The following is a 6,342-nucleotide window of genomic DNA, read 5'->3' as shown; positions in this document are numbered from 1 at the left end:
TGTGAGATCAAAACTCGTGTCGCAGCTTTTATTGAAATGGACCAATAATTATTGGAGCATCAGACTCAGGAAAACCACACAGGGCAATATTGAGCAAAATAGACTTCATCGGAAAAGACCAGTTTTTTTGGTTTTCAGCATTATTTCTTTCATTTGTTCATTCAGCTACAGCGAGAGCATTGTGTGCAGTTCTGTAATTCACATTATTGCGGGAATGTGATAGCACTAGAAACGGTGCAGAAGAGATTTACCAGGATATTGTTTGGGCTGAAGAGTTTCACTTATTAAGAGAGATTGAACACACTGTGGTTGTTTTCCTTAGAACAGAGGAAATGTACAAAATAATGAGTGATATTGATAGGGTAGACTCATGTAAACGTTTCCCCTTGATGGAGGGTCGATCACCAGGGCCATAGATTTAATGTAAGAGGAAGGAAGTTTTGAGTAAATTTGCGGAAAAAACGCTTCCAGCCAGCGGGTGTTTGGAATCTGGAAGCCACTGCCTGTAAGTGTCCTAGAGGCAGATATCCTGATGACTTTAAGAAACATTCAGATGTGAATTTTTGATGCTAAGGGATTGACGGCGATGGGCTGAGCAATAGGAATAGAATTTGGACACTGAAGCGATTGTACTTGATTGGTGCACGCGTAAAGGGCATAAGGGGGCTTTGTGGCTGTGGTCCTCGGTAGTGTAGTGGCTAGTATCCCTGCCTGTCACGCAGAACAGCGGCGTTCAATTTCCCGCCAGGGAGGGTCGCGGCCTTTCAGCAAAAGGGACCCAGCTTCAGCTGATGTCTACGTGGAGTTTGCACGTTCGCACGGTCTCACGTTCTCACCATGTCTGCGTCGGAGTGGCTCAGTTTCTTCCCACGGGCTAAACTTATGAGGCTGGGTGAATTGAACACATAGAACAGTACAGCACAGGCCATTCAGCACACGATGTTGTGCCGACCTATTATCCTACTCTAAGATCAAACTATCCTGTATGCTCTATATTTTACGATCATCCATGTGTCTATCCAAGACTCAGTTAAATGTTCATCATGTATCTGAATTGACTACCACCGTGATAGCGTATTCCACGCACTTACCACTGTCTGTGTAAAGAACCTACCTCTGACATCTCCACTATACCTTCCTCCAATCACCTGAAAATTATGCCCCCTCGTAATACTCATTTCCGCCCTGAGAAAAGGTCTCTGGGTATCCACTCTATCTATGCCCCTCATAATCTTATATACCTCTATCAAGTCACATCTCATCCTTCTTCGCTCCAAAGAGAAAAGACCAAGCTCTCTCAGCCTTTCCTCATAAGATCTGCCCTCCAGTCCAGGCATCATCTTGGTAAATCTCCTCTGCACCCTCTCTAAAGCTTTCACATCCTTCCTATAATGACGCGATCAGAACTGAACACAATATTCCACGTGTGGTCTAACCAGGGTTTTAAGTAACTGAAGCATAACCTTGTGGCTCTTAAACTCACTTCCCTTGCCAATGAGAGCCAACGCACCATACACCTTCTTAACAATCGTATTAACTTCGGTAGCAACATTGAGGTGTCTATCGACGTGGACCCCCAGATCCCTCTGTTCCTCCACATTGCCAAGAATCCTGCCATTAACCCTATATTCTGCATTTAAATTCGACCTTCCAAAATGAATCACCACACACTTTTCCAGGTTGAATTACATTTGCCACTTCTTTGCCCAGCTTTGCATCTTGTCAATGTCCCGTTGCAACCTCCAACAGCCCTTCACATTATCTTCCCTGCCACCAACCTTCGTGTCATCATCAAACTTACTAACCCACCCTTACACTTCCTCATCCAAGTCATTTATAAAGATCACAAAGAGTGGGGTTCCCAGAACAGATTCTTTCAGAACACCACTGATTGCCAAGCTCCAGGCTGAAAAAATTCCATCTATTGCAACCCTTTGGCTTCTATTGGACAGCGAATTCTGTATCCAGACAGCCAAATTTCCATGAATCCCATATTTCCTAACTTTCTAAATGAGCCCACCTTGGGGAAACTAATCAAATGCTTATCTAAAATCCATATGCACCACATCCATTGCTCGATATTCATCAATATATTTTGCCACATCCTCAAAGAACTTAATAAGGCTGGTGAGGCATGACCTGCCCCTCACAAAGCCACATCGACTATTTCTAATCAAATTGTGCTGGTCCAAATAATCATAAATACTGTCTCTCAGAATCCTCTCCAATAATTTGCCCACCACAGAATGATTGACTGTTCTGTAATTCCCAGGATTATCCCTATTCCCTTTCTTGAACAAGGGAATAACATTTGCCACCCTCCAATCATCTGGTAGTGAGGGTGCAAAAATCATCACCAAAGGCGAGACATTCTCTTCCCTCACTTCCCATCGCAACCTTGGGCATATCCCGTCTGGCCCAGGGGACTTATCTATCCTCATGTTTTTCCAAATTTGTAGTACATCCTCCTTCCTAACATCAACCTGTTCGAGTGTATCTGCCTTTTTCATGCTGTCCTCACAAATGTTAAGATCCCTCTCACTGGTGAATACTGAAGCAATGTATTCATTAAGGACCTCCCCGACCTCATCCGACTCTGCGCACAATTTGCCTCCACTATCCCTGATAGGCACTACCGTTACTCTGACCGTCCTCTTGTTCCTCACATAAGTATAGAATGCCTTGGGATTTTCCTAAATCCTACCTGCCATACCCCCCTTCTTGCTCTCCTAAGTCCATTCTCCAGTTCCTTCCTGGCGACCTTGTCGACCTCTGGAGCCCTGTCCGATCCTTGTTTCCTTAACCTTAAGTAAGCTTCCTTCTTCTTCTTGACTAGATGTTCCACGTCTCATCATCCCAGGCTCCTTCACCTTACCATCCTTTCCTTGCCTCAGTGGGACAAACCTATCCATTAGCTGTAGCAAGTGCTCCCAAAACAATCTCCACATTTCTGTCGCGCATTTCTCTGAGAACGTCTATTCACAAATTCCTCTCCGAAGTTCTTGCCTGAAAGCATCGTAATCCTCCCTCCCACAAAAGTGAAATAACATACCTGGGCTCATCGAGGAGTTGCACCCAGGACCTCTCGCATGATAACACTGCATAGTACTCTAAGCAAGGGTCATACCACTAATCCAACAAGCCTTTCCTGTTTTTAGCTTCATATAATTCATACAATTGCTATGGGAAATTGCCCCGTTGTGTGCGTGGATGTGCAGGCCAGGTCAGTAAGCCATGCTAAATGCGGGTTTATGAGGATTATCGGGTGTCAATATTTTATACTTGGCTCTGGACAAGAAAGGTCACCGTTTCATACCGGGCTCTGGGGTATAATGTTCACTCTTTTACGTTGAGCTCTGCGAGAGAATGTTCACTGTTTTATATCGGACTCTGTGGGAGAAAGTTCACTGGTTTATACTGGGCTCGAGGGGAGTGTGGTCACGGTCTGACATGAGACACTGGGGCCGAATTTTCACTATTGTACATTGGGCTCTGGGGAGATTAGTCACTGGTTTATATCGATCCCCATTCTACTCCTCCTATACCTTCGCGGGTGTGATATGTGCTGCAACAGATACCTACAGCCCTTCAATCAAAACAAAAATGAATGGCAAGCTGAACGTATATTTTGAGACTTGGTGGCCAACAAATACTGTGTCTGTGAGAATGTATATTCCGATAAAGAAAATACGAGCTCTACGACATTTCTGGGATTTACATTTTGACGTTGGAATATGACTCGGTCCCTTGTTCAAACCGGAATAACTTTCCGGTGTAAGTGAAATATGATCAGCACTGGACTGCAGGCAAAATGCACAAAGCCGAGTGAGCCGCTTACAAGATGATACCGTGCAACAAACTGGCAGTTATTAAGCCTGTGATGCAAAATAAGTGGCTCCGAAAAAAAAAATCCTTCGTCTCGAATGGTAAGCAGATATAGAATCCGAGAACGGCAGATCCCATTGCAAAATTGTTCTCCAGGCAGTCCAGACGCGAACAACATTATCATAATTCCTTTCACTTTCCCTATCTTTCTGCTTAGCTGGTCAGTATTCCGGCGAAGATTTCCATTTCTGGGCAACAGCAAATACCAGAGGTCACACGACACCATCTTATACGAGCGATTGTCTCAAAACTGATTTTTGCGATGTTGCTGCCGGAACACAACAAAAACGAAGGCACCGGTAAGGGCTTCGAGGAAGCCTATCCTCCTTATCCATTTTCTTAGCTGCTCGGCTATGCCGAGCTACAATACCAATTTCTCACCAGATGCCAATACCCCAATACCCTAGGGCATTTCCAAATTGCTCCTCCAAATACACTGGAGGTTTAATCCATCGCCACTTACCGGAAACTGCTCAAGTCAGGAAATGAAAAGAATAAGAGTAAGAATGACCCACGAAAAGTGAACGCGAGCAATCACAGTCTCGATTAGATGAGGTTTCCTTTCTGATCAACAATGCGGGTCTGCCTGCACCGCAACGATTGCAGCGGATCAAGAAGGTGGCTCATCAGCTCCCTTCTCCAGAACAGAAATGAAGGAAATGGGAGAAATTTCACAGAGCAATACCCTCCTTTTCGCCAGAAAAGGCAAATAACCGCAAGTAGAATCAATAGAGGATTTTGTTTCACTCCAGCAGCAAAATAACCATCTGCATTCACTTTCAGCGAATAGGGTGAGCATCGCAACTTGCCTGGGACATGGCGTAGCAGTACAGCCTGCTTGTTCCCAATATCATGCTGGGGGCATTCCGCACGCGATAACTCCTGCACCATAGAAACATGCTGTGGACGCTGACCCGATGGAGGCTGTTGTGCTGTCCCACGTCAAAGATTACTTTGGGCAAAACAAAGGGAAGTTAAACGCAACTTCGGTGTAACAGGTAACGACAGTGGGATTCAAACCAACACCTTTTCAAATGTTGAAACCTGAAAACCAGCAGCTTAGACCGCTTGGCCATATCACCATAACATAACCCCGGAGCTCACATATGACATTTTCCAATGACGCTAGTGCACACCACTGATACAAAGGCACTGGGAAATTCTTGCGAGGAACCCCATCCTCTTGTCCATTTTCTTTGCTGCTCAGTTCTGCCCGGCTACAATATCGGTTTCTCGCCAGATGCCGATAGCCCTGGAATCAAAACCAACATCAACGCAAATCTGAACGCATCTTGTGAGATTCGGTTGAGCAACAAATATAATGTGCCTGTGCGAAAGGAGATTCTGCTTCGATAAAGAACACATGACTGCACCATATTTCCGGGTTCACCCACATCACTTCTGTCACACACTGAAAACTCACAATTTTTCCCCTCTGTTACCGAGAATGAAGATTTTATTGAATAAACCCACACGGTAACAAAAGAAGATAATTTTCCTTGTGAATTGGGTCACGTTCAGGGAGACTTCATTGATGCTTTCCGTGGTATCCTCAGAATTAGGTAATTCTGCTTCAGCTCCATTTGACATGGAGCCGCCCAGGAAGTGACCATTCTCATTCTGTGACTGTGCACAGACTTGTTGGTACAGGATTGGAGTTGGGTTTGCCCCTTTAAAAGTCGTGTCATTTATTATACAAGCGGCTGCACCTTCAAGCTGATCTCTGGGACTTCCCGTGAAGTGGAAACAATTTGTACTCCAAAACAGGAAACCAGCACCTCAATCAAAGCAGCAGCCGAGAAACTCAGTTTTCGGCACAGCGAAAGGACTGAACAGCTGGCCTTCACCTCAGAAAGTAAAGCTGCAAGTCACGAAGATGCCCAGCGTGAGGCTCGAACCCACGAACGTGAAATTAAAAGTCTTATGCGCTACCGACTGAGCTAGCCGGGCACGAGTGATGGGTACTTATTTTCCCATTTCACACTGAGCCAAATCCTTTGCAACCTCATTTCAATATGCCAAAGATGATCCACCTGGAATATCACAAGTTTCCAGTTCATTACTCTCAATCACAAATAACATCAGTTACATCTTCCACTTTTCAGCTGTTACACCGTCAGACCATTATAATCCAATTTCAGCGTTTGTTCCGGGATTTAACATTCAAAATTCATATTTTAACGTCAGTGCCCTCATCCTTGAGTTTCCCATGCGACTGTCAGTCACTCTGAGCGACGGTGAATCTGCTTCAATAAACCCAGTCATTTCTGTTACAGACTGTGTGAAATGCGTGTCTGTCTGCCCAGTCTCACTCAATACATTCAGCACTTTGTTTGTTCGGTACATCAGCAAATTCTGCAGCTTCGCATCTGGGGACTGGATTTTCACAGTTCGGTTAAAAAGATTCGAAGGTCAAGAAGAATTTGCTGCAGCCGTTGTGAACTGTAAAATGATTTT

At 44.8% G+C, this 6,342-nt stretch overlaps 1 non-coding gene across 1 annotated transcript; it reads right to left on the bottom strand.

Moving 5' to 3' along the window:
• Positions 1-5,762: 5,762 nt before the first annotated feature.
• Positions 5,763-5,835, bottom strand: trnak-uuu. The gene has a single exon. It is a non-coding gene; the product is annotated as a tRNA-Lys (tRNA).
• Positions 5,836-6,342: the final 507 nt, after the last annotated feature.

This window comes from Rhincodon typus, chromosome 8 (genome assembly GCF_021869965.1).
Source record: "Rhincodon typus isolate 14 chromosome 8, sRhiTyp1.1, whole genome shotgun sequence".
Classification (NCBI taxonomy): Eukaryota; Metazoa; Chordata; class Chondrichthyes; order Orectolobiformes; family Rhincodontidae; genus Rhincodon; species Rhincodon typus.
The sequence above is the reverse complement of the archived record's forward strand: the minus strand, read 5'-3'. Positions and strand labels throughout refer to the sequence as shown.